We start from the raw sequence: 23,245 nt of genomic DNA, 5'->3' as shown, positions 1-23,245 counted from the left end.
AGTCAGAATGGCTCCTCCATACTTCCAACAGAGGGCAACTATGATGTTTCATTTCTGCCAATTTTTTCCAGTCAGAGGAGTTTATTATATGTAAAAAGCAATCTTATTTTTTTCGAAAAATGTATATTGCAAAGAGCATGTGAATGATGTAACAGTTTTGTAGTAGGTGTAATCATGGACAAACCCCAAATGTGGAAACACAGATCAGCTGACTGTGACAATCACTGGCAATCACATTGCACAGACATTCTTGGTCGGCTGAAAGCACGGTTTCCCGTACTCTCTCGCTTCCGCAGTCTCTCTCATCGTTTTGTAAAAAGCTTTTTTTTTCCATTCCACATTGAAGTGTCAAACACAGTTTCACCGCTTCGCATCAATTCTTTTCATGTCGAAGAGGCGCAAAATTATTTGAGTCATAAGCAAATGACTTGGAGACTATAGTTTAGATTGCTTTGAATGGGGAAGTATTTCTAGCAAGAGCTTTGTAATATTGAAGTTGTCTAGCTGAGCAGAAAAGCATGAAAAGAATCTCCCCCCCCCCCCCAAAAAAAAAAAAAAAAAAAAAAAAAAAAAAAAAAAAAAAAAAAAAAAAAAAAAAAAAAAAAAAAAAAAAAAAAAAAAAAAAAATCCCCCCCCCAAAAGTGTACAAAGGTTTGAGGCATTGCATTCAACATACGTAGACTAGAGAAAGGTAATGTATATTACCCAGAAAAAAAAAGAAATTGTGAAATTTTCCTTGTTTTACCCAGGAAAATTTTGACCAATTGTTTACTTCATTGATGATCAGGAGAAAGAAGAATCGAATAACAGATATTTTGCAGTACTTGTACTGCTGTCATCTCATTTGGGGAGAATGAAAAATGGCGATTTTTCTTAAGGAAAAAGCTGTGGAGGGTACCCTGACCTGTTGTTAGGAGATGATGGTGATTTTCTTTAATGACTGTGGTATTTTCTGGAAAATTGTCTCATAATTTGCCTTTTTGTTGGTAAATATCATCAGATCATGAGGTTATGCTTCATCCTCTCTGAGTTATATGTACATGTGTTTTGGAGGGAGCGTGGTATACGGTATGCAGGGAGCTCGGAGCTCGGCAGGAAAAGGGTTAATGATTTAGGATGAAAGGGAGAAAGTATGGAGCAATGATTTGCTATGAGTTGCCTTTGTGTTCCTAAGGTACTTGAAAGTGGTACCGTAACAAAACTTTATCATGTGATAAATTTAGCTTTATTTCTTCCTATCCCAGTGTGTGGTCTGTAACTGTTCACATCTATCAGGTCAAGGGTCAAGTGTTAATGGAAATCAGGGTCAAAGGTTGTATAACAGGAGCCGCTTCTGTGAATGGCTCACATTGTCTTGACTTGAAAACCTGAAACTGCATCCACAAAGAAAGGCATATTGTGTGCTGAGCCCTTGAATTGATATGTTCAGGTTGGCGCATATCAAGAACCAGTCATGTGACCAGCTAAAAAATTGACATGCCGTTCACAAGTTAACAGGCTCTTCAATGTCAGGGTCAAGTTTCATGAGCCCATTCAGGCAAATCAGTGTAGATACAAAGGACGTGACACACTACACAGAAGGACCTTTACAATTTTCCAAGTGGAAGCTCCATACTGTTGTGTATGGTTTATCACTTTCCATTTCAGTGATCACTTTCATTATTAAAAAGTATTATAGCACTTTAATTTCCTGTCTGACACATAATTTGTGAGTCGTTCCACCAAAAGTACAATGTCTTTCACTTATGCACACATCTGAATGAACAATTTTCTGTGGAAATGAAAGCTAAGTAAATGGCAATAGTATTGTACCATTGAAGTGAAAATTTGACCCTAGAAAATTGACGTTTGATGGGGAATTAAATTTTTGAGAAATCCCCTGTGACTTGGGAGTGTAAGCAGCCTTTATCCAGTTCTTCAGTGCAAGTACAGACTTTCAAGCCACCATTGACCTTGTCACTGTCACTATAGCAGGGCATATTATAATTCAAGTTCACTCACTGTGCTGTAAAGACCTGTGGAATGTCAAGATGTCCGTTGAAAATGTGAATATTAAGGTGAAAAACTGAAAAAGCTCAAATAAAAAGTTCAAATGAATGTAAAAATTATGGCTTATCAATGGAAGATTGGAACACTTGAAGTCTGCGCAATAGACAGTTGTCCATATTATGCTGATAAAATTCTATTCAACTGCTGTTTAGGTTGAAATATGTCCATAATAGAAAGGTATCCTGGTTTAATAGAGGGCACAATTCCCTTTTTGTCCTCTCCATTCTATTACATGTAGCTACTTAAAAATCAGTCACTTGTGTAGTATAGCATATCCGATTGATTTACCAGCATTGCATGTAGGTTTCATGGTAGGAACATGTCCGTATCTACCTTTGTTTGTCGTGCATACCATGTAAGTTTTTTGAAAAATTTAGGAATCACAAAATGATACAGATGGTTTTTAGAGCATTTTACCACCCATTACAGAAGTAAGGAAAGATTTTTTTTGCTGATGAGCATGGAACACGTACATGCAGCTACCGTGAGAAGATGGTTATATCCCTGTTTACGACTGACGTCTTTCAGTGAATGGATGATGGGTGTATATCTGTCTGTGTATTAGTGGATGTATGATATGCATGTATAATATCATAGCCTACAGCTGTGCAGTTTACACAGGCAATGAGCTGGTAGGCTGCATAGAATAGAAACTACCAGCACTGCTAACAAAGACTATCATTAGTGGAGTTGCTGTTCATTATCTCAGCCAGACAGCCAATTTTGATGAAATTACCACACTAGCGCTAAGCGACACTGAGGTTCGCACATGCCAATGTGAAATATGGAATTTCTAATACTGCTTCATAGGTTGCATGTATCCACCAGTGCCATGCATTCATATCAATGAAATTCCATAACCTGATTTGTAGGAGAATTACCGGCATGTGTCAGTTCAGCATTTTCATATAGTCAATATTGATTGGCCCAGGCTGGTGAAAAAACTCGTCATTCCTTGTTGCTGATTGGCAGGTGAATTTAATAATTCCTTCTTACCTGATCAGTAATACGAATAAAGCTAGATTATTTGATCACTCACATTTGATAATTACATTTGTAGGAGCCACTTGATGTCAAAGTTCAGATTCATTCTAATTTGAACTGTGAACTGATAGAATCTCACACCCTAAGGACCTTGGGTCAGATTTCTCACACGAGTTGGGGATATTTAGTCTCACTCTTGCTGCAGGCGAGTGTGAGACAAAATATCCCTGATGAGTGTAAGTATCTTATCCCAGGTTCTTGGTGTATTAGATTATTTTTCTCACATGACTACAAAATGCATTAATTTCACACTGGAAACATTGAATGATTATTTTAAGTGTATCAGTGACTATCCTACTTCGTGGCCATGTATTAACACAACACTAAGATGAACTCCGTGGTGACTTTCACTGCCGATACCTCAACTTCTGCTCTGGATGAGATACCAATCAGGAAAAATTGGTCATATGTTCCAAGTTGCCTATGTTCACTAGTTATTTTGAAAATTCTATCATCTTTTGTGAGTCTGTCACCAATGACTTTCACCATCATCCAAAATCGTGACAACGCTGTTGTCTGCAACTGCACTCTGACCTGCATACTTTGTAGTTCTGGTTCGTGTGCTACTCATCATATCATGGGATAATATTTTGCACATGAAGCAAAAGACCATTTATTATCCAATCAGGGTTCATGTAATATATACCGCTGTTGTGTGTATGTGCATTTACACACAGCGTGGAGGAATGATTTCTTAGAGTGTGTGGGATTGATTTTTCCCACTCCGTCGATCCCAAACTCCCAGTGGCCAGGAATTTGAGAAAAAGGTATTGTACTGTGTATTACATGATGCACCTTTAGGGCATATTGTGTTCTTCAGCATTCCATCAGATCCCCCACAATAACCAGTAACCTGTGTTATAGGATAATTTTAATCAATACAAACTAGGAAAACACTTTCACAACTTCATTCAGTAAGGAATTGAGTGAATCACATTTCTTGAGAGCCCAATTTAATGAGTGACGCATCAGCAAAATGATGAATATTGCTAACTCTCCCTCTTACATAAGGCTGGTTGCATAGGCAAGGGTGAAATTCACGTTATTTTGTTATTACTCACACATACATCCAATGTTCAAGCTTGTTGTGATAGATTGAAATCTGCCATGCTGTGTTTTAATGACATGTGTATGTAGGTATGCACAATCCGGCGTATATCCAGCAATCCAACAAATGTCTCAGACGTACATTTATCTGTTGATCTGTCCAACTGCCCAATAATCCATCACTTTTATCTACTCATTAAGCCAGTCACATCCCACTCAACCATTAGCTTGTACATCTATCCATTCTAAACCAGTCGTCAGTCCATCCATCCACCCATCCGTACATGATCAATCCCATCCATCTGTCCATCTTTCAATCCGTCTGTCCACCTATTTATCAATCAATTCATCCATCCATCCATCCATTTATGAATCAATCAATCCATTCAGACATCTGTACATCCATCCATTTTTCCATCATTCCAGCAATTCATCCTGCTGTTCATTCACCTTTTTGTCCAGCAATCTATCCAGCCTTCCATCCAGCCATCTACATGTACATACATGTATCTATCAATCCATCCTTTTGTAATTCCATCAACCCATCATGCAGACCAATTATCCGTTTATCCATCCATCAGTCCATCCAGCCTACCATTCACCTTTGTATCAATCAATCAATCAACCCATCAATCAATCAATCAATCAATCAATCATCCATCCATCCACTCATCCTATCTGTAGGCCCACATGAAGTCAACCGGTCATCCCCTCTGTGTGAATTTGGCCAAAACATATAATGCCGCTATGTATATGACACAGTCAACATTTCTGCATCTGATGATAAAACCCGTAGGGAAAACGTATTATCTCTGAAAGCCTATCTAGCCTTCAAATATCATTTCCTAGCATATCAATATTTCAGCATTATCTCTGACTTGAAACCTTGAGGGGGAAAAGTAATTTCATTAAATCTATCTGAGAAAAGTTCATAAAAAGGTGGTAAAATTCCTGTTATTTACCCTGCAGCAGGTAAATTGCGTATACACGTCACTGAATTCTTGTGTTGCTTGTATATCTAGAGTTGCAGACTAAATGGTAATCCTGTGGGAATGCTTTAAAAATGAATTATTGTCATGGAAACCGCAGACTTTGTGATGTATGGATGCTTATTACTATTTCAGTGTGCAATCAATAAATATTGAATTCATGATCTCCGAGGACTTTGATTTAGTGCCTCCTTGAACTTGACATATTAAAACAAGTCATGTTTGTTACAGCAGTGTGCCTGTATGGATATGGGCTTCAGCATGTACATGTACGCAGTCACTATGAGATGTAGCTGTATTGATATTCACATCTGTGCTGTTGTAGGCTGAGTTGTCGAGCTGCGGAGTGTACACTAAAATGTGTCATATATCACTGACAGACATGCATTAGGCTTCCTGTACTGAAGCCTGAAGCCAGTAATACAAATACATGTATTGAATCTCTCTTGCAAGGCCCTGCTTTAGAAATGGCAGTGCCTGCTGTATATCAATGCGTGATGGATGAAGAAGTGAACCAAACATGCATGTGGTGAATGTGCTGTGTCAAAGACAAAATACCTGAAACTTATGCAACTTGTAAGCTAATGCTATGGTACATGTACTTGTGTTACAATGTACATGTGTGTGTGATTCAGTTGATATTGCAAATAAAGTGACCGTTTATCGCAAATATTTATTGCCCAGTTGCATCCACAAATACTATATTGCTGGTTTTTTTTACAGTTTATAAAAAGTTCTGTACCCCTTATCTTTAACTTTTAGCAAATATATTTGGGCAGTGACAGCAGTGCTTTGATATATTTTTGGGAGGGGATGGGGGGGGGGGGGAGGAGGGGCTGAAAAGGGCATTGAAACTTAACATTTCTCCCTGAGAAGTCCATGTTGCCAGCACCTTTGAGGCGACCCATGCATGTAGATGAGGCCAATAAATTGAGAAACGCTGTTACCGGTACTTGAAGGCAAGATTCCAGAGATGTCACGGAAATGCTATACAGAAATTCATGCTTAGGTAAATCATATTCTCATCAAGAGAGAATAAGCATTTCTACTAACTGCTTGGATTTGTACAATGTACATATCAGTGGAAATCAACTGAAATAATCATGTGCCTTGCAAGTGACGGGTAGCTTTATAGGTCTTTCTCATTGATTCATAAATTTTTTTTCGACATACAAAAGGTGACATTCCATGGTTGCCATACATAGCCAATGAAATTAGGTTTTCTCACAATCAAACTCACTCAGATCAAAATAATTTTAATAACCAAAAAATTCCAGTATACCCTCTTAGAATTTAGAGAGTAAATAAACCATGACGTAATTCATACGCACTGTTTAGAGCTCTTATTTACCTTTCTTGCTAAGAAGTTATTTTACTGTTTGTTCAGACACAGATTGAGGAAATGCTTGTAATTTGATTACTGACAATAACTATTTCTCAAAATACCCCCATGTAATTTTTGAATCACCGTGATTTTCTTTCCAAAATAATTTTGCACTGACATTCTGGATTGTCAGTGCATCTTGAAATGTTAAATGCAGGTTTCCTTGCTGGCTGTACTTCCCAACCTGGTGAATAGTTGAGTGAATATTTTGGTATACATGTATTATCCCAAGGTATTCCGGCGTTCTACTATTGTAACGCGGTACAAGAATGGCATCCTGTAGGGCGTGTTGTGTCATACCGTTGAATGGTTGGACTAAAACAATGAGAAGCAAGGAATAATGCTTTTCATGTGGCAACAGAACACGTCTTTTTATAATGAATGCCAACTCTAAACGTGGAAATGTGATTGTGTTTGTCTGGTTGTGGCACAGACTCTATGGTTCTGGTATGCAAATCTCACCTTGGTTATGCCATACACATTCTTGTGTTAGGTCTTGCACATACGTGACTGCATGCCAAGTATTGGTTGACATGACCTTCAACTTCCTGAGGTACTTGCCTTTTTATAGCAAAGATACTGAACCTGTATTTTATTGGTCGTTTATTGAACGTCAATGGGCTAGGCAAACTTGATGTAAAATTTATGTACACAAAGGAATTGAGAAGAGGTGTTTACATATAAACATTGTCATTCCTCTAAAATGTGTGACCATTTACTCTCTTGTGACACTCATTTTGAGCCAGAATTATTGCAGCTACATATTTAGTAACGGGAAAGAAATGATTTTCACTTTCAGTCTTGACAGCAGATGGAAAAAAAATGCATCTAAGTTGAAATTTCGGCTACTAATTATCCACTTTGCTTGAGAATGACTTGGTGTTGCAGATTTTAATGCATTTCTGTCAACAATAAATTATTCAAGCTAAAAGTTGAAATCTTGGTATCAATCACGTCAGTGTTTCCTTTAATATGAATAATTTTAAGCATTCGACAAGATGGCCTCATTTTTTCCAAATTTATCGTTTCCCAAGCATGAGAACTTAAAGTGAACTAAAATTTGTGTCAATGAAATTCATTCTAATGAAAATTCGTAATGTGTTCTGCATTCAGCTCAGTCACCGTTTTCTCACCCATGCAGTCAGAAATCCATTGGAGGCTTTTTAAAGACATCCATAATGTATCAGCAGATATCATTACTGCAGCAGCAGGATAATTTTTTCCCTACCAGAGCTATTTTGAACATTAAGTAACATTATTGTTCTCTCATTTAGTCCGGGGCTATTGCAAGTCAGTAAATGTGTAGTATGACCTTTGAACTCAACAGGATTAGCATATGAAAAGGCTCATCCCTCAGCTTGTAATATTTGATGTATATAGTCTAAATAATTTGAAAATTCATATTCCTCTCTCTAGCAGAAGTGTTTGAAAGTTTATTACTTCACCAGGGAAATAAGCATTGTCAGGAAAATCCCCACAGCATACCTGTAGTTCTAAATTGGTCTCACTTTACATAAAATTTGAAAGTGTCATATGGAAATTTTTTGTGAAAAGGGAAAAGAGATAAATTGAATTTGACAATTTTATTGCATGTATATTACTTGTGGTTTTGCAAATGTCTTCGACTGTTGTCCACAAATGTATTATGTTACTAATCTGTAATGACAAGGATGCGTGAGAAATGTTAACATCACTTACAAAATACGTTTGTACAGGTCTGCACACTGTTTATAGTTTCTGGGATTTCCAATTTGAGTTGTGTCCATTTTCAGCACATCTGTTTGTGCCAATTAGCTGCGACAACCTGGGCAGTTTTATGCCTTTCAAAAGAGAGCCTTTGTAGGTGTTAACTTTGCGCGATGCTTTGACGCTCAGTTTGGCCCTAATTGGCTGCATTTGAAGATCTTCTCTCCATGTCGAGATTGCCCTTTTCAGCATCTGAACAAACGCCACCCAGGGGAAGACGGTCACATAAAGGGGAGATTGGCAAATTTACAGGGCTTGGAGTATATCCTGTCTCCAGTGTTTATGAGCCGGCTTCAGTTTCAAAAGACAGGTATTGACAGATTTCGATTTTTGCATGTTGCTCCGATTGATTAATAATATGCTACAAGCCTTCAGAGAGAGGTGATTTCATTGCTGTTCAGAAGAGTGGACTGCATTGATTAAGGATTTCTGAATATCAGAACCCTGCTTTGACCGTCTTATGCATAATGTAATTTGCAGGTAGTACAACTACAAAGAGTAAGATTTCAAATTTTGCAAGGTCATGCTGATGTTTGGTTTAACCCTTTGAGCGCCAAAGTCCATTTTTGTCGCCTTTAAAAATATACCTCAGTCAATTCCTTTCAAATTTTTGGCAAAATTTGATAAAAAACTGTAACTGAATAAATGTGATGTCCATTTGGTCCAAAATTATCAAAGAAATTACAGAAAAATTCATAGAAATTGGTAAAATGTTGCACTAAAATTTTGGTGGGAAAAATTACGGCACTCAAAGGGTCAATAGAAGGTTAATACAGAGACATCCATGTGTACTTCTTGTGACATTAATCAATGCAGATATCCTGGCTATGTCACATTCTCAAGGAAACTTGAAAAAAAAAAGACTTGCTGCCAACAATCTGTAAATGACTGAAAAATCTTCATCATGCATTGTTTGTGCATTGGCATCTATGTGTATTGCCTTGTGGTCTCGCTTGCCATCTCTGATGGAAGTACAAACCCGTGTGTGTCTGTGAGTAATGCAACGTGCCCCTGATCTGACAGACATCAGACTTAGAAGTCAACATGCCTGGAAAACTGTCAGAAGAGTGATATATCTGCCTGCATGGATCGTCTGCCATGTCACGGAGCAGGCTAATACGAAAAGTTTGAGAATACCTGGAAAGAGAAGCTCAAAATGACTGTGTTTTCGAAGTCCACTGAAATATCCTTGTCGTTGTTTGTTGGTCCAGTATTGCACGTCGTCTGGACTGACATGATAAACACAGACACAACACTGCAGGGAAAACTGAAACTGTATGCTGATTTATGGCAGAATGATATACTCTGTTCAAGAGAAGAAAATTAATGTATTACCAATAAGTGAGATAAAAATGTATTCCCAATGCGTGGCGTACATGTACATGTTGTACAGCTTGATATTGAGAGCATCCAAGTTATATTTTTTCCGACTGCAGTTGATGGAAATGTGTCCTGGGATGGAAAATAAGTTATGAGGAAAAAAAATGATTGGGAAATTAATTGAAAATGGACCAAAATGAAGATAATACAATAGTGTGCCTGACTGCGGATGATAGGATAGCTGGCAACACTGCTGTCTGTGTGTTAGGGGAGATAGCAAAGCAGATGTTTTGAAGGATCATCCAGTTATGCTCTTGAGAAAGTATGTTGCAAGACAGCTGATTCCAAGTCATCTAGGGATTTTAAAGCCAATTGATCAATGTAGGTCTTGTTTGAATGGATGCTTATATCGTATTTTTACAAAAGGTTTTATTAATGACCATGAATATCATTATTATAATCATCGTCATCTTCATCATCCTCGCTGTCATCATCATCATTGTCATCATCATTATCTTCACCATGGCGCCACCATCATTCTCATCACCACCATCACCAACATCATACTCATCATCATCATCATCATCATCATCATCATCATGAATTTCATTATTGTCATCATCATCAGTGATATCATCTTCTCTCTGGTCACCGTAAATTTCGTTATCATTACCATTATCATCTGATCTGTACATGTGTTACAGTCATCATTCAAGGCCAAGTTATCAGATTGTTGTCGTTATCTTTCCAATAATCTTACCCAATGACCTGGGAACTGTGTTATGGGACCTTGACCCTGACAGCTGACTTTTCAAAGCAGGAAGGCTCAGAGATGCGGTGTACACAATATACCTGCAGTATTCAATCAATCAACATGGATACCAATCTGCAGTCTAGTATATAATATGTTGGATTTGAACTCAAAACTGCCATCTTAGATTTACAGAGCTCTTACACATGTATGGATACTAGACTAGCAGATCAGATGCCGATGGATTGACGTTACATGAAATCTGATTGTTGTAACATCTTGTAGCCATCATGTATTGCGAATAACGATGTAAAAAGGTCTTATGAACTAATAAACAGCAACACAGATGTCAGGCAGCCGTATACGTGCCTTTTGCTGTCAGTGTGGTTGGATAATGATATAATATTGTCAGCGTTTACAGTACAAGCACAGCATGCTATCAACTTGAGACCCGGGTTACCTGCTGTGAAAGATAAGTTTCCTGTGTTTTCAGCCTGTTATTTATAGGTCCATAACTCTTCCGTAATAACTCCATCCCTCTTTGTATTAAGCTTGACTGATACTCCTTGGAAAGAGAAAATGAAAACAAAATGGATTAAATGGAAAAATGTGTCGCTGTAGCATGTACATATAGGCAATAAAAAGGTCTGTAGCATGCAGTTGATGTGAAAGGTTCCACTCTGTCATTGTATCAAAAACCACAAGATGCCTGAATTGAAATCCGCGACGTATATATCTTGATTGAGTGTGCGTGAGGCATTGACAGCTCCTTGGTTTCTTTTGTGTGGGATGAAGAAAACCTCAACCGGAGAGAGCTTCATCGTGGGGGTTTAAATTTTAATGCAGCTTGGCTGATGTTGTGAAGTTAATGATTAAATTAATCTGCAAATATTGCTGTATTTGCATACAGGGCAAGCAAGAGCATTGTATGGCTTCTGAAAGGCGCTGAGATCAATTCAGATCCAGCCAGTCGCTGATGAAATCTGCTAATTTCCTTTCTCGGTGCATGGACGTTAGTCATGTGAAAACCAGCAGGATTTTATGAGATTTTTTCATGAGCGTGTTTCGGTAAGTGTGCAGTCTTCTCGATGGTTGGGTCATTGTTGAAGCTGAGTTACCCAAATAGCTTCTGATATGCTCAGAGGACATCAGTGGATTATGGCTGTGTGTACTTTGAACAATCGCTCATCTAAAGATTTGTCCAACGTGGCCCATTGCTGTGGTCAGAGATCATGCAGTGATTTTTCGTGTTCTTTTTTTTTCAATCCACTTGTATGTTCAAGGCCGTAGTGCCATTACTGGGTCAATACCACGCCTTCACCTCTTGTGTATTCCTGATTATACTAGTATTATGCTCAGCTGTTGTATGAGAGTTGTTGACTGTAAGAAAGCCTTCATGAAGATTACATACCACTGCAGCATTAGGCAGGGACATGATCTGTATCTGTTTCTTGTGCTGTTAACTTGATAAACAGTGCATTTATGAAGATAGACATTTCTCAGGTGTGTCATATTTAGTTCACCCATTTTGTGCCCATCGCATAAAAAATTAGTCTAAAAATGATCTTTTGCTTATTTATGAATGATGAAATTATTCATGAACAGTAAAACTAGGGGGGGGGGGGGGGTCATTGCACCCCTCAGTTGTTCAAGTGTCAGTTGCACCATTTATACATGATCATTGTTCCGGTTCACCTCTGGTATACATTCAGTGACCTCATGTTAAATAAGTTCTGATTGGTTAATTCTTTCCACTGTTAAAAGAAAAAGTTCACAAGCTCACTCACTGCTTTGTAAGATCCATTATTTGATTATGGCTGATCAGCCAGCAACCAATCTGATAAAGCATGAACACATGTACCGTGTAACACCATTGGTTTTTATCGCACAGTTCACAGAGCCTTAGGTATCTGTGTCACATAATGTCTGTCATTGATACAGCTGTATGATGTAGAACTGCGCAAACATGACAGTTTCCCTGTTTGCTTAGTTGTTTTTGAGTAGTTCTGGCAATCACTGTGACCTTATTACATACCATGGCAATGCAGAAAAAAAAACAAACTAGCTGGAACAATGTCGATGTAATTTCCCTCACAAATACTGTCTGAAAGAGTGGTACTTGTCCCTCAGGGGAAGGTTACCGTCCAGTGACTAACAACATTTAATTAAAACATTTTCCTGTCATTAAAAGGTAGCTTTCATAGGAATGTGGCCTCGCTGTTCTTGTTAAATTAGTGCTTCTCATGTAAATTCAATAAATTTATAGAGTGATCGAAAAAAAAATTTGGCCAGTATGTTGTGTGTATACAGCATGCTGTGGGACCTTGATGTGTCTGACCTGACTTGCTATTGGTATGCAAATTACATCACCTTGTAACCTATCCTTGAGATTCTGTTTTTCGAGGAACTCTGACTGGAAATGCCAGGTACCTGCAAATGACAGTGTTCACCTATCTAAAACATGTGTCCTTATCAGTGAGTGGCTATAGGCTCTCGACTGACTGAACTCCGGGAAATTGCAGCTGCTGTGATCCCGGTCAGTGTTCCTCGGGGGCAAGATTCGTTTCTATGCACGGAATCTCTAGCCGGCATCAGCAATTTCTAGCAATCATGTCATCGAAGAAAGATAATATGCTATAAATCAAACAATATGCGAATATTCAATTAATCTGCCTATTCACTCACTTTCCAATGGAGCAGAATATATTTGAACTGAATAGGAAAAGGGCACGCATCTGATGAAAATTTAATATCACAATTGGAATTGTTGTCACACAGTAAAGATTGATTTCCTGCTATCAACCCTGCCTGCAATACCAATGTAAGATCTTCCTTTAACAAGTTATAGATTTTCTAGAGTTGTAGTCAGTACAGCCATCTCAGAAGAGTTGATTAAAAAAGAAGTTCTTAGTCTTGCACATAGTGAAATGTTTAGTACTTGGATGTTCTTGGAATATACATCAGTACTGTTGCAGTTTTCCGTATTGACGTGAAACCCCAGTTGTAACGGTTCACTTCATAAAAATTGACCGGTAGTTTTGGAAGCATACAAACAAGAATTTTAGTGGTTTCACTCTTTCAACATGGTAAATTCTGTGACGGTTTGTCATTCTGGGCTGGTGAGATCCAACTTGAATGCCTGCCTATCAGTGGCTTGTGCTTCTCTCTCTGAAATTGAATTCCTCCGTGTGGTTATTGCAAGTCAGGATTAGAATTCCTGGGAAAAATGAGAAGGTGGCTTATAAGTGTAATAAAAATTGAAGTGAAGCCATATAGTTGTGTGATCCATCATGGTATGCAGGGATGTAGAAAATTTGGTTACATGTGGCAAAAATAAAAGTATAGGTGGTTACAAGGGGTGTGAGCGCACACAGTTTGTGCAGATGTCTTGATTTTTACTGAAACTAAATTTTCATAGCCGGCAAATTTTAGCTAACAGCCGCTTGGTTTTTGCCAGCTGCCAGCTATTTTCTACATCTCTGGTATGGCACCATATAGATACCATCTTCAATTTAAAATCAAATTTAACTCTTGTGAAATCCACTTTACAAGAAAAATTTAATTTGGAAGGTAAATTCAGTGGTTGAATTTGAAATGATGTGTGATGCCGACCAGTTTTATCATCTTTTATTATATTGTTGAACTTTATCTATTGTGCAAATACAGAGTTTGTTAATATATTCAAAATAGCAAAGTTATCAGTTTTATACACTAATAATATCAATATGTTCAGTTAAAATTCAAAAAAAATCATAAAGTGATGCAGTTGCTGCCTCTGAACGCCATGTTTGCAAAATTTTTATCATTTGAGAAGACACTGCAGGATGGTAAAATAGGGTCAAAGATTTGTTGTAAAAATATGTTCAGCCCCACTGACTGAGAGAATAAGGCAAAGGATGATGACGTCACGGCTATTGTTTCCCCAAAATAACCTCGATTGGCCTAACCTCTGCTCTGACAAGCCATAAACCTTGAAATAAAAATACAACCAAGTATCAGTTGTTATGATGTAAAGATATCTGGCAATGTGCAGTGACTGGGAAGTTTAGATCTGATTGGTAGATTGTTATTATTTACAACAACTAAGGAATCTCTGAAATTATGGCTATTCTCCAGCTGATTGGCTGTTTAGAAATCCTTCAATAAGAATGATTAATTTCAGCCAGCCAATTGGCTTAAAGCTTCTGAGATGCTGAACTTTAACCAAAGAAACTTTATGGAAATAAAGGCAGATTTTAGAAAAAGTATTTGATAATTTTGTGACTGCGACAGATGACGGGAAACATTCAGTATGTCTCTGGGTCACTGCATTGGTTAAATATTTAATATTGAACCAGTGGATATGCAGTGACATTATATTAAAATATACCAAGATTTTATCTTATTTGGTAATTTTTTTCCCGGTATATTTTTGTGTGCTGGAAGTTTTAGTTTTATATAGCAGATGATCAAATTTCATTGCAATTTTCAGAATTTTTTGTCATTTAACAATAACACACTTGCTCTTTGAATCATCTACTGGGTATATAGATACAGTGTTCGTGGTTTCAGCAACATATGGGAAACAACTGACATTTTGTTTTGAAAGAAAATTATCAGATATTCTACAGTTACTGGGTAATTGATTGAGGGGACCCTGCAAAACAGTAATGCTCGGAAACATAGAGGTGTGTGAGTTATTGAAACCACACGCCTCAAGGATTGTAGGATTGTTAAAAATGATTAGCAAATGTATTTATGTCCCAGAAAAGCAAATTAATACACCTAATTCACTAAATCACCCAGAGGCACTAAATTTTATCCAGAATCAAAAAGTTTTCGGTCTGTCAGTGTGTTCCAGGAATTAGCTGTTAAATTTTTCCAACCTGCAGGGAAAGGTAATTCTTAAATTCAACATAACACAGTTGAATTGAGTGATGTACACGTCAGTCCTCACAATAATTTGTTCTTTCATTTTTGACATCACTTTGTGTGCATCCCCGGATGAGATATTGAATTTTGCCATCCAGTTGTCTCCCTTTGGTGTGACTTTTTTCTGACATACATGCTATGTCCAGAAGAAATCAAGACAGCTCTCTAGAAGGGCTTAAATTAAAATGTGTCGGTGGAAGCAATCGGGTCAAGGGTTGCTTCATAGCAGAATCAAATGGAAGGATCAGATAATTATCGTAAAATCTGTCATGTCTTTTAAATTGCCTGACAGTCAGGAAATAGAACCCCCGACATGAACAAAAGCGATGTGCATTTTCAGTGAGAGTGAGGTAGAATTTTAAAGAGCGCTATGCAATCTGTTAATTGCTTGCCACATGTTTCCTAAATAGCATAAATCTTAAAGTATAATTTTATGCTAATTTGTTATCCCTGGTGAAATTAAAGAAAAAAAATTGGGCTGTCAGAGGCAACTGCACTTTGCAATTTATAAATCTCTTTCATGCGTTCCATTTATGCCTGCGGCTTTTCCCATGTTGCATTCAAAATTCTTGTCGTGAGCTGTAAATTTTTACCGAGATGACAATAAAAATGCGCAAGTTTGCTGCGATGAAAACACGTACCATTTTGATTGTGGGGTCTCAGTGTTCTGGTCAGGTAGTGAAACAAATTTTCATTTTTGCCTTGCAAAGTGCACCTTGATAGCTCAGATTCTTTCTATATATATGCTAACTGTATTTTAAAAATTCCAGAAGCCATTAGTGGCTGTGACTCCAGCCCTAGCTTTTGAATTCACTTATTTCATTCACATCATTTACAAGGATTCTTGGATTGAAATTTGAACCTAAGTAATGCTCATCAGCCTTCATAACCCTTTGAGCGCTGCAATTTTTCCCTCCAAAATTATTGTGTGCAACATTTTACCAATTTTGTGAATTTTTCTGTAATTTTTTTGACAATTTTGGATCAAATGAACATCACATTTTATTGGCTTCGGATTTTTATCAAAATTCTAGCAAAAGTTAGAAAAAAGTTGACTGGTGTATATTTTGATTTTGATCGACTTCGGTGCTCAAAGGATTCAACTCTCTTTCAAACATCTCCTCTGACATTCTCTCTGATTATGCATTCACTGTTTCAAGACAGTGACACCAGGCCCTCATCCAGAGCTCATGCTGTAGAATTCATCATCACCATATATATGAAAAAAAATCTTATTCAGCAAATTGCTGATCTTTCTTGCACATCACCAAGGTGAATCACTACCTTGGTATCAACTCCATGAAATCTATCAGTCAGCATTTCCATATATCAATAATGCACGGCACGGCATTTTGATTCGAAAATGTGTGCAGACATTTTTCATCATTTCTCTCAATTTATTATTTTCGCCCCTTTAACAAATGCAACATATGTGCATGAAAATAAATCCGGGCATTCCCACGCATGTCATTTATGTCATGGGGAAACTCACAATAGTAATCATTGATGAATTTTTTTCAACATATAGGGTGTTATGAGTCAGAGCGCCTGTCACCATGATGATGGCCACCACAGTAGTAAAGTTTTTCGGTAATGTTACTATAAAAACTCAATCAATTCATAAATTAAGAAAAAAAAAAATTACTATTTGAAATAGTTGAATTAATAGGAAATGAACACCGCTGAAATTTTATGGTTAAATTAATACAGAGGAGGATAACAACATTTACGCAAGACTGTTTCAAGTATGAAAGATGACATTTTTTAAGGGCCTGATATCGACAATTTCGTCATTCAGTACTTCTGTGCTGTCAATGACAATAAAAATCTCAAATCTTAATACTATCCTGCAGTTTCGGGCTTGGTCTTTGGTATGAAAACAGACGAGAAAGCTAAAGTCATTATTTTGACCCGGTTTCAGATATGAATACTTCAGTCGTAGCCATTTATTTTATTATGCCGGTGTTCCAGGCTCCTTTCACTTTTCATGGAAAAAAATCGAGCTCAATCAATGTAGAGTACCGGTACAGCTGTTAAAGAGATAGTGTACCCACACCAGTATAGCTGTAAGAGATAGTGTACCCAGCAGCTGAGAGTTGTATGTCTGATTATCTTTTACACAACCAGTAGCACCAAACAGGTGTGCATGTCCATCACTTCTTTGCCTGAAGTATTATACAATATTCCACAGAAAATGAGAAATTTCTTACAAAAAGTCTCTAAATGAATTTTTGTGTGCAATTTTCAGCTGAAAGTATCGTACAGGACTCCCTCTTCCAGCCGACAGCTGATATCACACAAAATATATATTGCTTGAGAACAGGTCTATAATCACCATTGATAACAATGGGCTCATGCCAAACCATAGTGGTGAAACTGTAAAATACATGTACTTTACTGTAGTAATATAATAAGGAAAAGTTTGGATACCTGTTAAGGTAATAGCCTTGTTCACGGTTACAGGTTTGTTACTAAATATAGCTGTACGCGCGCGACATCGGACACGCAGCTTGAAATGCGGACAAATTTTATCAATGTTGCATGCGTGGCTGTTTTTGCAGCTTGTACTCTGAGTCGTGAATATGTTTTTTAGTATTCATTGTTACACTAACAGTCGCCCACTGAGATGTATTTTCGTCGTTCTTGCATGCGTAATTTTCAAAAGCGTAATCTAAAAATGCGGACAAATATTTATTTTTGCATATTAATGAGAGAACAGTGACGTAAACTGTGAACGGCCCTATTTGCGCTAAACTAAAGAATTAAAATTGGGGGTCACTCACTTTGCAAATTTGGTACTAGAGAAACAAGTTACCTTAACCAAATATTTATCAATATTTGAAATTCAAAATGGCTGCCATCTTTGTGTTTAATATCTCTATGGGGAAAATGAAATATCCGATTTTCACAAAACTAAACCAGTGAAAAGTTCTTCTACTCCATAAGCTTCAAAATTAGCCCACCTGAAAGTGGTGGGCCAAAAGAATATTGTAAAAGTTTGAGAGTCCAGATATCTGTCCCAATGGTGCGTTCTGCCTTGAAGTAGTCTAGTTGCTAGGTAACATTATAAGAAATGAGAGTCCATGTTGTCAATGATGATGACAATAGTTATCCCTGTCTGAAGAGATATCTCCAAGATACCAGACTGTGTGGATACAGCACGTCAGACTGAGATACATGGCTGTTGTGAGTTTTGCAGTTCCGAAGTCTCCTTGACAGGCAAAATTTGAACATTGCCACCTTGATATGTATGGTTCATGATGGCTGTTTTTCAGAGATGTTTACTTTTGATTTTGTCAACAGTTACAAATGTCCTATTGAAATTGTTATAGGCGTACTCCAAGAAGAAAACAGAGATAAATTGTATTTTCAGATCTGTGGACATTTATAAAGCAAGAATTCATGGCAGAGATGGATGTCGATATGGTGGTGTGTTGTCATAGTAGTAGTAGTGTGAGAAATAATATATTTATAAATACAATGGTTCATCAGTCGGTTTCAGGATATCTTGTGTACTTCATAAACATTGAAAAATTTATAATCCCTGGGGGAGCTATGTTTGAATGATCTTGTTCTGTATGCCATGAAACATTGATTGCAATTTTCTTTGCTGTTGTTGATATCGCCAGTTATTTTATGATGCATTGTTGACGTGCCTCATCTTGTTGAAATTCATGGATGAAATATTTAAAGTGTCATGTATTAGTGACACCTTGTGAGGCACCAGTAAGTGTCTAAAAAAAATTATGCAGAAATGCTGTCTTTTAACTTCATATGTTGTAATTTGTGACAACACTTTTTATCAGAATTCCTGGAAATGATTAACATATACATGTTTATATGTGGTGCAAACGACTTTCTGTATGGCAAAAGTACAGAACGATGTCAAAAGAGTCACATTTCATAAACTGTGAATTGAAGCTTTCATTGACATAATTAAAGCAGAGGCTACGAAAGGTGGATGTCACAGGAATTCTTGGTAAAGCTTTACCTGATCTGCATGTTTGCAATCTCTTTCATACTGTATTATTTATAGGTAAATCAAGTGTCGACTTTATCCTTCAGAATAATTAATTGTTTGTCTTTCTGATACCTCAATTTTTTTCAAGCACTTATGATGTATCTGTTAAGATCACGTTTGCCTGTCATTTGTTTTGTACTCTGACCTCTGCATGTGTGCATGTGATTTAGTTACTCCTGTGATGGTGTGAGTCGGGAATCAAACACTGCTATGATGTGGAGTTGACTCCATTTGTTGCACGTGCTATTGGTCTAAAGGTGAGAGAGACATACGTCAAAAGAATGTAATAGCTCACGTATGTATTGTTTATGGTGACACTGTGTTTAAGTAAGCATATCCTTACATATCCTGTGTCATTGTGCATAGATAGTTTTCAAACGTAGGCTGTGAGCTGAGTCACGTTGATATTCTGGCTTTCCCAACGTATCTCCAAAAGCACTGTATTGTCTGTTTCAACCCTGTGTCACTGTCCCCGTGCCCCAATTCCAAGAATTGAATTGGTCTTTTAGAAGAAGCAAATATTTCAAAACACTTTGTGTAATGAGACACAAAGAATTGTGAGAAATGAGGTTCTGAAATGCATACCTTAGGTCGTGTACCAACCAGGAAAAAAATGGCAGTTGAAATCACATGGTATATAATACAGATTCATTTTCCATCCTTAAAAATGTTTAAGTCGATGTATGTGAAACCAGACGTGTTGTGCTTTCATGTGATAATTCAGCTGTACAACAGAACTGTCATGAATCATGTTTGCAGTAATTGTCGTTGTTTTTAAAGAAACTAATCGGAAGTTATCTATCATCAGTGTGTGACCTTTAACCGTTCGACCCCTTTCACTTCCCTGAATGGGACTGTGTGGACATTCCGTAACATACATGTACATGTATGTCACAAACCACTGATTTTGACACCCCCTCATTTATACACGGACACTATTTGTGTGGGCTTATGATAGTTGGGCTTTGGCTATTGTTGTAAAAAATAGATTTCATTACTCAAAGGATAATATTCTGATTTCTGTTGGTGGTTTTATACTATAGCATTGCAGGCTCAACTGGCTGCTGTCCATGGAAACTCAGATATATTTGTCAGCTGTGCACCCACAGTACTGCCGATTATGTCCACATCCCTCTGTTCGTAATTTGGCATCATAACAACATTCATGGTAACACTTATGGTATCAAACTGATCGTGAACATGTACAATCAGCTCTCAGAAAGTTGCATTCAAAATTTGTGAAAATTTAATAATTTTTTTTTTGTGAAATAGAATTAATGATGATGGTGTGACATCATTTTAGAACTTTTGTCGCTCTTACACAGTAAGTTTTCAGCATGTGAAAGGAGTAGACTGATAATAAGCTGCACATTTTTTGTAAGCAGAGGTAAATGTGACTGACTCATGCAGACTGAGTCTATAGAAAAATTCAATTAAACATTGTATCAGTCAACTGAAGAAGAAAGTGTAAGCTGTTAATAAAAACTGATGGAATCGTATTCCATTTGCTTATGATGGGAATTCAGCCAATATTGCTTCAATTAAATATTTCCGGTTTGCGGACAGTTGCAAAATAGTTTTTCCCCCATCGCTAGCACGTAGTCGGTAACACAACATTTTACATTTCTTTTTGTGTTTTGGTAGAATATTGCTGATTTGCATTTGAATGAAGGATTTATTGAATAATATTTGATGATGTTCATCGTAAAATCAAATTCTGCTCCATTCACGTTCCTGGTTAATTTCTCAGCATAAAAATATGGTGATAGATACATGTATGAATCTAGTGATGTTCATATGTAATTTCAAAATGATCAATGTTTGATTTGAAGCATCTGTCTTTGGAGTCTTGCACGCAATGTTAAAGAATTGGTTTGTATTTCCCTTTCTCTTGTACGTTCAAGCTGTTGGATTTTGTTGTGTAGACCAAGGAGCAGATGTGAACATTTGTATGCTCTCAGAGACAAATGTGAACAGCGAGATTTTACATTTTTTCATTGACTAGAAACTGATTCATCAAATTATGAGAAATCGTCTGAATCTGAATCAGAATGATTCATCATCTGTTGTCCTTGATGTTCTATCATTTTGATTCAGATATTTACGTTTCAAATCAAGGTCTCATACATTGAATCATACTGGCACCTACATGTATAGTGCTCGCCAAAGAAAAAATAGTAAACCTGTCTCATAAATTTAACGAGGTAGGTAGGGAGATTGCAGTATCAAAATGTATATACATTTGTTGATATTGCAAATTCAAAATGGCAACCAGGTTATGTGACCTCTATTATATTATTGATCCATTAATTTCATGGCAGTATGACGGTAAAGTACATGAATTTTATATCTTGATTATTTATTTGTATTCTCAGAAAATGTTCATGGAAAATTCTCTGAGTCACACGCATGGAATTGGATAACCTTAGTATTGACATCTTAACCTGAAGTACCTGGCAGTGTGTTTTTGAAATCCTTCTATAACTAAGGGTTCATGTAACCTCATTATTTTCTCTCAGAGATGGCAGATGGTACGAGACATGCACAGTGTTTGAAATAGGCAGCATCAGAACCTAAAGGGAGAATTGCTGTAACAATTGATAATATTTTTGATATTATTTTTTTCCAGAAAAGTAGTTTTTCTTCTTATCCTTTGTGAAATATTGAAATATTAAGCCTTTGAGGGCTGAAATTTTTTCGACCAACATTTTGCCAATTTTTATGAATTTTTCTGTGATCTTTTTGATAATTTTGGACCAAATGGACATTACATTACATCGGCTACAGTTTTTTTTTCAAAATTTTCGCAAAAATCTGAAAAAATACTGACTGGGGTATATTTATAAAGGGAACAAAAATTGACTTTTGTGCTCAAAGGGTTAAGTATTAGCCTTGCAAACGCCATGCATTGTTTAAAATACCATATGTCATTGTTGACAAATGAATTCTAGTCCGTATAAAATTCAGGTGTCAACTATACAATAACGTTGGATATAACACATACCCGCTTATTGACAGGTAGGACACAAGTCACTTGGGCATGATTCTGAAAGTAGAACAAAATACTGGGTTTTATGAACATCACATAATAATGGAAAACACATCAAGAGTTACAGCTAATAGTGTTGTAATGTATCCACTGACAAGCGTGACAAGTTTTCACACAATAGTGTTGAGTCGAAAGGTTTCCGGTGTTTTTAATATCAGTCTTCATTTGTGTATTTCCAGGGTTCTCCACTAAGGGATTTTGATGAGTGGGGTAACCCTCTTTTCAAGCAGTTTATTCATATGTTAATTACCTAACAAGAGAATTATTTTTTCAAACAAACAAACAAACAAATATGCAAATTATTCAGTATTATGTAAATTGACCAGCAAGTGTTTTTTCCAATCTGTAGAGAAAACTGATTTTTTTAATCAGGGGGCTTATCAAAAACTGACACCATATCAGTCTGACTGTGCAGATTACTCAAAATTAATAAAAACATTTCAAAAATTTAGTTTACAGAAAAAAAAAATGATGAGCTGGCTCAAGTGTACCTACAGTATGTTATTGCAATAAGATGTGTCCAAAACAAAATCAGTCTGATTCACATGGCATTTCCATCCATGTTTTATTGATGTGTGTAAACTGAATCTTAAATTACATCTTTGTCATGGAATTTATTGCATACATGCTGATCACTAGTTTATATCTGTCATGTGAAAGTTTAACTGTATAAAGTTGTAGATTCAGGTATAACTGCAAATCATTCTCTGTTATTGTGATGTTGTTTTGAAAAGAGAAATAACTCTTCATTTTGAATTAATTTTCTCTCTCAAATTTTCTAATTATGATCAAGTCCATGAGGAATTATAAAAAAATGGATAATAAGTGCAGCACAATGAAATACTGCCAAGCTATCAGATTCACACTCAATTACATTGGCTGGTAATATTTCTATGCGAGTTCTTATTGCCACAAGTGAGTGAGATTAGAATTG

General features: G+C 36.8%; 1 protein-coding gene across 14 annotated transcripts in view; it reads left to right on the top strand.

The window, feature by feature from the left end:
* LOC139121412 (uncharacterized) overlaps nucleotides 1–23,245 on the top strand; it is a 120,572-nt gene that overhangs the window by 16,590 nt on the left and 80,737 nt on the right. For 2 of the 14 annotated variants that reach the window (XM_070686264.1, XM_070686251.1), the window contains exon 1: nucleotides 19,433–19,519. The exons of 11 other annotated variants lie outside the window; for them this stretch is intronic. The gene's annotated coding sequence lies outside the window, so the exon portion shown is untranslated. Of the gene's footprint in view, nucleotides 1–11,247; nucleotides 11,399–19,432; nucleotides 19,520–23,245 lie in introns of those variants that run through there. One more of the 14 variants, XM_070686257.1, reaches the window with a different exon arrangement.

The sequence above is a fragment of the Ptychodera flava genome, chromosome 21 (genome assembly GCF_041260155.1).
Source record: "Ptychodera flava strain L36383 chromosome 21, AS_Pfla_20210202, whole genome shotgun sequence".
NCBI lineage: Eukaryota > Metazoa > Hemichordata > Enteropneusta > Ptychoderidae > Ptychodera > Ptychodera flava.
The sequence above is the reverse complement of the archived record's forward strand: the minus strand, read 5'-3'. Positions and strand labels throughout refer to the sequence as shown.